At 41.7% G+C, this 12008-nt stretch overlaps 1 long non-coding RNA gene across 1 annotated transcript; it reads left to right on the top strand.

Annotated features, from left to right (window-relative positions):
• Nucleotides 1–303: 303 nt before the first annotated feature.
• Nucleotides 304–8487, top strand: LOC122991544. Its single transcript, XR_006405880.1, has 2 exons — nucleotides 304–5488; nucleotides 7263–8487. It is a non-coding gene; the product is annotated as an uncharacterized LOC122991544 (long non-coding RNA).
• Nucleotides 8488–12008: the final 3521 nt, after the last annotated feature.

A 12008-nucleotide genomic window follows, 5' to 3' on the forward strand; every position in this document is an offset into this window, starting at 1 on the left:
TTTTTTGTATGTATGCATTTGTACCAGGCATGTGCACAGATAGAGCCCAGGTGGTGCTCAAGCACCTGCCCTTTTTGCCTCTGACTAGATAAGTGCCCATTTTGCAACAACTGCATCTGAGTTCATTTGAGACAACACAAGCCCCTGCCCCTCCCTCTTCGACTGCCCTCACAGTTTACATGCTCATACTGATTAGCAAAAGCTTTAAGATATAGCCTAGTAAATTGTCGATTCTTATTCCTGTAACACAAAATTTAGGTAGTTGTTGGCAAGCCAACTACAATAGTCCAGGGCCTTTACAAGCTCAGATTTGAAAGTTTAACTGTTCATCTAATTTTATTGAAATCTTATTATAGGCCCACAATTTATAAAGTGCTTTGGCAATTCTAAATCAGACATGAAGCTACTTTACCTGAATATTAGTATTTTCTCAGTATTATAGTTGAGCTAACCTTATATAAGTTAGGTCTACATTACAACACTTGCAGTAATCTATATCATGTATTTACCTTATATATTACTAAAACATTGCCAAATGACAAATAGCCCTTTAAATATTTGTCTGCATAAAAAGTTGCTATGTGGTAGGGTACTTGAAGTTGAGCCACTGACAGTTACAGTCTGGTGAGTGTTGTAATGCATCAACTCTGTCACCAAGCAGTCTTACCCAAATACACATATCATACTGTTGGTCTATTTTGGGGAGATTAACCCTTTATTATCATGCAAATTTTTTCTCATTTACCAGTTGCAGCATAATGCCAACAAAGAATAGGCTTAGACAACAGAAAGAAAGGGAGCTACAGCAGGCAGTCCAGGGTAGCAGCTTTCTTTTATCCTGGATCAGGCCGTCTAGCAGCAAGGAGGATAAGGGAGATGTATTGCCACTTGATACAGAAGAACCCATCACAGATGAAGAAGAAAGGTTAGAGTCCAGAGCCAAGTCATGTTCAGGGTAACTTATCGAAATAATACTCTCTGACACGTTAGATCAGCTGAAGAATATGTGTGGCCAAGGCATGTATAAAGGTCTTTAAGCCAGAATATGTGCACACAATGAGAAGGCCCTCTATGTGCACTGCAAAGCGCACTATCTGAATCTGGTCCTGGTGGAAGCCTCAAAGTCTAACAAGCATTTTGTGAAATTCTTCAACCTTGTGGAGAAGCTGTATGCTTTTTGCACTGGCTCCCCAAAGTGCCATCCTGCCTTGGTGAAATAGCAGCAGGCTCTGTACCCTGGACAGCGTGTTGTGGAGCCCAAGAAGCTGTTGGATATCTGATGGGCTTGCAGAGGGAGATCACTGAAGGCCCTTCAGAGTGTTCTGAAAGCTGTTATGAAGCTCCTTGATGACATCAGTGAAAGCGATCCACCTAACCTGGCCCAAGGGGATGCTAAGATGTACAGAAATGCGATCAACTTCATATTTATTCTCTGCCTGGAAATCACCACCCCAGAGTTCCAAGTCACTGCTCTAGCACCAGATTCTCTGCAGGAAGAAAGCTTGGACTATTCCACTGCCCACACAGTAATTGATGGCGTGCTTCACACATTGCAAACAATGAGGTCTGATGAGAAGTTTGTGGAGATATTTGGAGGTGCATCAGAGAAGGCAGAGAGCCTCAACATTCCAATACCTACAGTAGTGCCTGTTCAGGCGAGAAAAGTGTCAGTGTGTTTCCAACAGCCCAACAGTGTCTCAAGTGAGTCATAAGTTTGAATCTGTGGAGCCATACTTCAGGACTAGTGTGTACTACACATTTCTAGATACTATGACTGAGGAGCTTAACAGGAGATTCAAGGGGGGCAACACTGGAAGTCCCACTGACAGAATCATTCAGTCCTTCTACTCCTTAACAGTACGTGCCAACTGGGTAAGCACCTCAAAGTTTTGGGAGAGGAAGCTGTCCACACTACTGTGACTTCTATGAGGAAGATGAGGACCAGCTGAAGACAGAGCTTAAGGTCTTCCTCTCCAGCTTTCCTTCAAACGACCTGCAAGAAATCCTTGCCATAGTGAAGGAAAACATGGGCCAGCTCAGTTTTCCAACCTTAGTAAAGATGATAAGAATCTGTGCAACACTGCCAGTGTCAACAGCTTCTGCAGAGAGATCAATTTCAAAACTGAAAATTATCAAGACCAAACTGAGAAGTCCGCGGCTCTCTGACGTTCTCCTGCTTGCCATAGAGCGAGACGTCCAGATGAACAACAATGAGGTCATCACCAAGAAAGATGCTCCTGTAAAGCAGGAGAATGATCATGAATTGTTGCAACTGAACATCAGCCTACTTTGTAGTTTGGAGGGTAGATTGGTTGGTTTATTAATTTATTTATTCAGAGAACAGCCTTTTTCAACTTTGTGTAAGGATTTGTTGATTTTGAATGGTTATTTATTTTATAGACCACTAAAGCATGCACAATGTGGCATTGTTTTCTTTGTTGTTGTCTGTTCTTATGATAAATGCAGAAACAGTGAATGCTGAAGACCATCCTCTCTGTGTGAAGTGATAATTTTGTATAAATCTGTTGAGTATTAAATAATTGCATGAGTGTATAGGTATATATAAATAAATATGTAAGTAAGTAAAAGATGCTGCTACTGTATGTAACTTTATTTTTTATAAATAATTATGAGAGGGGTGCCCTTTTTTTGCGCTTGAGCACCTGCCCCCAAAAATGTCTGTGCACAGCCCTGATTTGTAAGATTTGATGTGGGTAAAAGGGGGCAAATACATACTGATGTTCTCAAATGTGAGTGATGATTATTAAGTGCATATTAAACACATTAACTGGCCCACACAGCATACTGAGTTTGATCACTTGCCAACATGTGATCTGACTCCTCGTTGCACTTAAAAAAAAAACAAAATGATCTGGTGCTACCAAGTAATGTACTCCCCTGTCACCCATGTGATATTTTTCCACATTTAAATTGGAATGAATGACATGGAAAAGCCTTCAGAGGTAATCTGAACCCTGTTTATTCACCCTAATGCAAACAATCCCACACACACACACACACACACATACACACACACACCGCACTAAGTGACTGACACTCACTGCTGTCACAAGCTGCTGGGGGTGGAAAGTAGTAGGTGGGGAGGGTGGATAATCGCTGTCCACAGTAATGACCTGCCTTCAAAGCAAACTCTCCTCCACCCGCACACACACACTCTGATACAAATGCCTCGTCCTGGACCCCGACAGGAACAATGCCCTGTACCAGCTCACAATCCAGCACAATATTATGGAGCAGTACAGGAATCAAGCCCAGCTCCATACCCTTTATCAGTACAAAATTCCCCATTTCTGAAAAAAAGGCAGAAAAGGTGAAAAGGGCAGCACCAATTCCAAAATAAATGAGTGTTTAGCACCTGTGTCAGGCATCAACTTACTTGGCAGACACTCCTCACTACCAACCCAGGACACAAAAGCATCAGTGATAAACGGCTCAAAACCAGAACTAGTTTTGGGAATCAGAGCAGAACAAGAACCAGCACTCAAATCCATACACAATGGTCTCTGCTCAAAATCTGTTGAGCATAGCATAGCTGGAGCATACGATGGCGAACAACACGAAGGCAACAGTGAATGACACTTATTTCTCATTTTCAACAGCAGACACTTGTCCCTCCGTTGACCCCCCCCCATGGCGGGTAATTACACACTCTGGCACCCTCAGGCCACCCCGTAAACGCAAGCTTACACGGGGAACCAGGTGAAAATTTTGCACCACCAAGGGAGTTACCACAGTTATCTTCACCTCTCCAATCACCCCAAGAGTGCATCTCTGAAAAACTACCTTTATGCAGCAACACAAAATCATCAGCTAATTCAGCTGCTTTCAATGCAGTGGAGGGCTTCTGCTCATTCACATAAGTAGAAATGTATTGAGGGATATCTTTTTTAAATTCCTCTAACACAATCAGCTCACAAAGACTGTCAAAAGTATCAACTTTCACAGCTGAGCACCAGCGGTGAAAATGGGAAGCCAAATCATGGACAAACTCCACATTTGTTTGCTTATCACTATTTACCCAACTTCTAAATTTCTAGGGATATGCTTGTATGCTCTTAATACAGCCAATTTCACTGTATCATAATCCAAATCATCCTCAGCAAATATAGCTGAATAAGCCTCCTGAGCTCTCCCAGTGAGGACATACTGAAGCATAAGTACTCGGTCCGAATCTGGCCAATTGTTTTGCATCTGCAACACGTTCTATTTAACCGAACTTCTCTTGCTCAACCTGCAAGGCTAACAGCTCCTTCTGCTGCTCAAAAGTCAAACTAGCTGTCTGCACAACTGCTGGCGCAGACACCGGCATGGGCGCCGGCTCTGCCACGGCCAGACAAAACTCACTCTTCTGCAACACACCATGTTCAAGCAAAGACAACAAAATCACTTTTCTAATCTTATCTTTATGACTTTTCTCTGCAACAACATCATAATGTTCAGCTGCACTAGCTGCTCCTTTTTACAGCCATTTACTAATTCCACTGTAGGCGCATCAAAAACCCCCAACAAGGAAGCCATAATTGGCATGTACTTAGGACAACTAACAACCCCGCCCCCCCCCCACAGAGAATTTCCCCCTAACTGCCTAACTAAAGCTTCCTAAAAATTCACCCCTAGTCTTCATGCGGTTCGCGGCAGGTATTTACGCACTAAAAACCAACGGACATGTAAAACAACTTGTAAGCAGGCAACCCCACAAAATCCTGCAGATGTGCCACCAAGACAGCTGTCCAGAAACTGACAATAATCACGTCACCACAACATTACAAAAGAAACAAACAGATGCAACCCAAAGCGGAAACACCACTACAGCCTAACGGGGAAATCTCTGTGCAAAAGCGTATCAAAACAGTAACACTCACCCTCTGAACGGCACATGACAATCCAACACCAGGGGTCTGTACCACGAAGCAAGTTCAACATACATAGGATATCTTTTCATTAGCTGGCTTCACTGGGCTTAACATTGGCCATCCAGAGGCCTGTACTACGAGGCAAGATTTGGGGTTAGCGAGGTAACTTCAGGTTTAACTCTGGGTTTTCAGGGTTATGTTCAGCATAAGTTGTCATGGCAATGTACCCAGGTAAGAAGTGAACCACCGTCATAATCCTGAAAACCCAGAGTTAAACCTGAAGTCACCTCACAAACCCCAAATCCTGCTTTGTAGTACAGGCTCCAGGTCAGAAACCAACACTTCCTGCAAAAAAAAACACATGATGTATCTCACAAAAACCAAAGCAAAACCAAAAACCCAAAACAGCCCTGGCAACAAACACGCAGCACAATGCCAGTATGCAGCTGGACCAAATCACCTCATCAGATGCACAATCACACCATGCGCCCAATTGCTACCTGAGGCACGAAACAAACTTTTTAACAAACTAACCCTAATGGACGCCCCCATTTGTTATGACCTGGCTCAAGTGGCCACAACAAAAGGGAGACACACCAGTGTTTTAACAAAAGGTAAGTTTATTTAACTAAATTAAACTAGATTAAAGGGTTAACAAAATATTTAAAGGGTGTGGAAATCAGTATTATATGGTGTGCATGGGTGTAAGATGTGTATATGAGTGTTGTAAGGTGCAAGAAAGTAGAACAAAGAACTAAATCAACATAACCAAATCAAAAGGGGTGCCTGTAGGAGAGAGCAGGACTATAGTAGTACAGCAGTGGAGTGTCAGAAAGTCAGTGGGAGAGTGAGCTGTGCTGCAGTCAGGAGTGTTGAGAGGTATTCCAGGTTACACTAATGACCACCTGCAGAACAAGGAGAGATACAGATTAATACCAAATCAAACCCTAAGATGACACCAGGGGTCTTCACAGGAACTGTCGATTACACTAAAATCTGAAAATCAGACCATCACTCACCATATCTCACATGCAGGTGATTAGACTTGGACAAAACTTGGGGAATAACTGCTCAATTTTAACTTTTTCAATGCTACACCAGCTGGCCTAAAGAGGGTGCTACGATATTGGTGAAAGTAACACACAGTAATATGTATGCCATTGACTATGTATGGACAAAATGTAATGGAATGATGCTCGGGAAGACTTGATACAAGATTTGATTTCTCTTTTTGAGTTTGCTGACATTTCAACAGATCATCAGTAGATTTGTCTACACAAAATAGCTGCACACATACACACACACATACACACACACACTTGAAACACTCAGAAATTAATGCAACACAAAACATGCACTAATATAGATTTTTTCATCATTTCTTGTACAAAATATGTTTTTATGCACACAAGCAAATACACATACACAAACTATACACCAACCACAATACATAGCTGCCACCATCATTCACACACATTACAGCCGTACATGGCATGGCAATGTGTTTGGGTCAGTAAGTGGGAAAAGGTGGAGTGTGGTGTTCTCACCATTGAAGGCAGCAGCAGCAGGGATCCCAGAGGACCAACTCCTGTTTACGCTTCGTATTTGGTCACGGAGACGGCTCTCCGTCCCAGTATCAAGTGGATTCCTTTTTCCTGCTTTTGCCCAGAATACCTAACAATGTTTCCCAATGTTAAACTGCTGTTGGGTAATTGATGATGTAATAACTCAAAACGTTTTTGTTTTTGTCTGAAACCGAGGATGTGCAACCAACATTAACTCTACCTAACATTAACAGGAGTAATTTTTGTGTAAAAAAAAAAAAAAGAAATTTGTCGCTAAAACAAAAAATCCCAACTAAAGTATAAAATCTTTGACAGGCCTTCAATGTGGAAATGCTGCTTACCCCATTGACAGTAGTTTGGTATAATACTTCTAAATTAAAGGTATTTTTCACCCTTAATGAGATTATATTAATTTTATGATAAATTTGAGGCATAAAACATTTTTTTAATTAACACGTCTAATTCAACAAATATGTGAATATACTTAAAATTTGAAACTTTTCCTGATTGGGCCTCTACATTACATTAGGTTACTGTAAGGCGATTATTATTATTATATTATTGTATATATATTATATATAATATATATGTTATATATAACCATATATTAGCATACTCATAATGTTCTTATATTGTCAGTTAAAATAATTTGAATAATAATTATAATATATAGGATATAGGATTTATGTTGGTAAACATGGCACTGTTTATTCCTTAACTATATCTGAAAAATTCAAAATCACCAAATTTGGAGATACGTGGTTTTCACTGGATTGCAAGTGTATGCAGCAAAAATATATTAAAGAACAATTATACATTTTAGGACCAGGAGGCCAATCTGCTCCAGTCAGTGTGGTTTCAGCCCCTCTGAAGTCCACTCAGTCCAGCCTCCAGAGGTCCTACCCAGGCACTCTCTACCAGGTAAGTCCAGCTGAAAGCATTCCTTCACTGTGGGGGGATGTACAGAGGTGGAGAGGGGAATAGATGAAGGAGGATGAGTTGGGGTGCGGTGTTGGAAGGAGGACCCACCACCCACGAAGTCTGCCACGCTCTTTGCTCCTCTGAAGGCCGCCTACCTGCTAATTTGCATCAGTAAACAAGCAGCCGACAACTTCAAAAGTGTTGACACCAATGAGGCCTGACACGGGAATGGACTTGTGTTTAACTGTGTGTGTCTGCATTCATCTACCAGTATGCGTGTGTGTGTGTGTTAGGTTTTATATCACGGCAAATACTTCTCTCAGAATTTGAGCACCGGTTGTCATTGGAAACTCACTCATTTAAATGAATAGTGGGCATGCTATATCAGAGGTTTTGTAACCTTCACAATGATAATTTTTTAGACGCTAATAGTTTTTCCTTTTTGGTATGAAATTGGTCAAATTAAAAGACATTGAATATTAGCTAGAAGAATTTGCTATTCACTCCAAACAGAATCCATATTGACTTTCAAAACACACCCTGGTCAAACTCTAGTGTGTATATCTGCATGCTAGAAATCCATCAATGTGAATGTGTGTATGCATGTTTCTTTAGATGGGCTGCCACCCACGGAGACATGTCAGGTAAATATTTGGAGGGTGAGGGGCGGTGAAGTGTCCAGTGTCCAGAGGGGGCACATGCCATCTGAAGATATCCAGCCACTCTGCGCAGGCATCTGATATGGACAGAGACACCTGATCCTGCATTAGGCTGCCTCTGAAGCTAAGCAACATCACGGCTCACCCAAAACATTAACTCGAACCAAAGAGCCTCTAGCCAAATGTCTTGTGTGTTTATGTGAAGTATCTTAACTTGCATGTGTATATTCTGGATTGTACGTGTACGTCATGTTAACTAAAAATCACAGAAACACGAAAGTTGAGTAACATTGAGTAATTGTTTTCAGCTCCAGTCGTTCCTGTGTGAAAGTGTGTGCATACAGGCATGGGAGTGTGTGTATTGGGGGGTTGTTGTCATATGTCACACAGAGTGATGGGTGATGACAGAGGCTTTTCTTGGTGTGTTTTCAACAACAAGAATGCAGTTTGAGGGTTAAACATGCAGGGGAAAATGCATGTTGTAACACTTGCATGCAAACTCATTGCAGCTAGATTCTAAAGATTACCAGCGATGCTTCACATCCATTTCAGTGGTAGCTTTTATCCGGGTTCATTACCGTACAATGAGTGTATTTACTACCTGCAGTGCCTCTGGAGTCAAAGTCCTACCTCTTGCTGTGTCGGTGGAGCTGCCCAGGTTATGTCCTGGTACCCAAATGCCCACCTCTCCCCCTGCCATGCCAGGTGCTCTTACACCAGCAAACCACACAGGGGAGCTACTGCTTTACACACACAGATACACACACACTCACTCCTACTGTCTTTCCAGCTCAGCATTCACTTTAGTCAACCTGCTGCACAGGGTTCAGCATGGATCAGCAGTCAAGCTGAAAGCCAGAAAGGCAGTGATTTTCTCTTTGCGGCCTCTTACATTTTTTGATTTATAATATGCATGCATTACATATGTTGTCTGATTTTTTTTATTGCTGTCCTCTGATTATAATAATTTGACCTGTGTCAAAATCGATCAAAACAGTAAATCTGATCACTGATTAATCTGTTGTTTCTGAAATAATATCGTGCCTGTCTACATTATACAATGTTTTGTTTTAATTCTGTAAAGTAGACTCATTACGGGGTGAATTTTGATTTGTCCTCACCATTAATGTCATTTTACAGGCAGGTCAGCAAAAGGGATTTTAAGTTTTGACAGGACTAAAAGGTAACATTAAAAAAAACTTCAGAAAGGAAAAAAAAAACACAACTGAATAAAACTGATGTCCAACCCTCTTCCTCTTAGTCATATGTAAACACAACTCTGTATCTAGGACAATGATGTCAGATACGGTAAGAGACATACAGCAAGCGAAGACATGTTCTAATAAATATCATTACATTCAAGCAGCCTGAAAATATGCCAGCCTGCGAGACGCACTGTATGACTACAGTCAAGATTAATGAGCTGAGAAATCAGACCCAAACACATGGGATATTTTTTTCCACATCCAGCTACACTCTCATGTTTGGGCCGAGCCACATGGGAGGTTGCCGCGACACGCATGACAAGAAAGATTTCTGCTCGTCTGTGTTGCTTGGTTCATCTGTCAGAAGGTCCACCCATATTTTACGGTGTGGTAGAGGACGATAGGGGCCTGTGGAATACCTATATGAAAGAAAGAGTGAGGTAGAGTAACATCAGTGTAAACAAGGGTGTTAAAAACAGTGGGAGACACAGTGAAGGAGCTTCGGACCAGCAGCAAACATGAGCCGGTAAATAAAACTCAGGGGAATCAGGAAAAGAGTGTGTCTACTGACATCATAACCAACTCGGTGTTTTACAGTGAAACTAGAAGTCTCTCTGGTGCATAAAATATTAGGAATGACTGAAAATAATGGCATCAAGAATTTGGATTATAAATTTTTTCGTTTCCTTGGATAATGAGCTTTTTCTCAATGTAATTTCTATGGTGATTTTTTTTCATTGCTAACCCTTAAAAAATAAAAAATGTACATTATGTCCTGTATGTTGTTCATATAGTTCTTTACATCCAACTGCATGAATGTTTTTATGCATTTAGTTTCAAGTAATTAAAAATGTATTATTTAGTGATTTAGTTAGATGTCAGGTGGCTGTATATCAGGTTGTGTTTGTTTTAAGTGACGGCCTACTTTATATGTTTTACACAAGTAATTCCTCGCTCCAGTTTTATGTGCTTTTAATGTGTTGCTTATTAAAACAAATCACTGGTATTCACTATGGAAGATGTGAATTAGTTTGATTTATTTGATAGCAAATTAATTGATTTGAATTGTGAGGATTCAGCTTGTTGCAATAAATGCAATCTGTGAAAATATATGTTTGTATGAGGATAAATTGTTAAAAAAAAAAAAAAAAAGCTCTAAAAGCATTATCACATTTTTGATCATTTGAAAAGAGAAACAAATTAAATACAACTGTCTGGCCTTGAAACTAAAATATTAATGCCTGCACTAAATGACTAAAATTCAGTTTTACAAGATTTTTATGTATAAAACTTGAAAAAGTCATGTCAGTAAAAATGATTAGGGCTGTAAACAGTGTACCTAAACTGTAGTCAAAAATATTTGTAACAGCGTGATTAAAATGATCTTTTCCAATTGCATTTGTAATTATACCAATAAAAATAGAAAACAAATACTATTTTTCAAATATGAAAATTATGAAAACAGAAACTTATCAGTATGTCCAAAATGAATGGATTCCTTGAGTAAATTCTTTGACTGCCTGAGTACAATAGGCGAGGGAACTTTTTCATTATGCAAAGGCCATGTAATCTCTGGACCCTTTGTTTTCCTTCGGCTCTCAAATGTTCCTCGCCACCTCGAGAGCTGGCTAATGGATGCAAATGGAGGAAGTGTTTGACATTATGGACACAGCAATGCTTGTTTTAGAGGAGGTGGTCATGTGGTCTGCCTTAGCAGGCCACACAGTACCCCCTTAATGTGACCCAGACCCCCCAGCCAACTCCAGGGGGTTTCAGGAACTGTCCGCTCTGGGGGAACTTAGTGTCAGTTTAGCCCCCCAGTGAACACAAGTCAACATGCCTTAATCCCCCCATCACCTAAAGTTACACTTTTGGGTCTACAATTAGCCAGTCGGCCAACAGGCCCCCACGCCCTCCTGAGCTCGCTCTTTCTGAGCCCCAACATGGAGCTCCAGGCTGAGGCCTGGGCTAGGGCTGGCGCACAGAGCTCCATGCTGGGACCCAGAACTGTTGCTTGTGCTGCCGGTCTCTATGGCACAGTGCCGGTCCAGCCACATGTTCCCTCATCTTTCACTGTCACCGTGCTGGAGAGGAAGAGATCAAAACAAACATGTGGTGGCAGGGAGCGCCTGACATGATGGATCGCTGTAATCAGCATCAGACAGCCCAGCGTTTGCTCTGATTGGTGGAGGCTGCTTTTGACAGATTCTCCAAGCGACTGAGTGACAAGACGCACAGAGCACGATCTGTGACCTGAAGCACAGCCTAGACCTGAGATATGTCATATCCAAGCAAAACCACCACTGAGCAAAGTCTGCAGGTCATTCTACACTGAGCCACACTGAAGGTAAACATTTTCTAAGATGGGGAAATATTTGCAACATGGAAGCCGGGTGTTCAGTGGGCGCCGTGTCCATTATCGACTGGCCCGGAGCCATGCCAACAGGGATGATGGGGGTGTAAATTCCAAGCCTTGGTATCGGCTCCATTCTGCACATTGTTTACCTCCTGTGTGACTTCCTGCTTCTTCATCTTGGAAGAGGAGCACAGGAAGGCCTGATATTCCCCCCCTCAACCCAAATCTCCTGTACGCCCAAACAAAAAGCCACATTGTAGCTCATTTTCCTGTCTCCTCTGCTGCGCATTTCCAGCCAGGGGTGTGGTATTGGCATTCCTCAAGGTCAAATCTCAGCACGTCTCTGATCCCCTAATTTCACTGTCTGGGGTTGGTGTGGGGGCCTCTCTAATGGACATGTTATCCACTTCCTGCTGCCGGTAAGAGAC

Source organism: Thunnus albacares, chromosome 2 (assembly GCF_914725855.1).
Source record: "Thunnus albacares chromosome 2, fThuAlb1.1, whole genome shotgun sequence".
Taxonomy (NCBI): Eukaryota; Metazoa; Chordata; class Actinopteri; order Scombriformes; family Scombridae; genus Thunnus; species Thunnus albacares.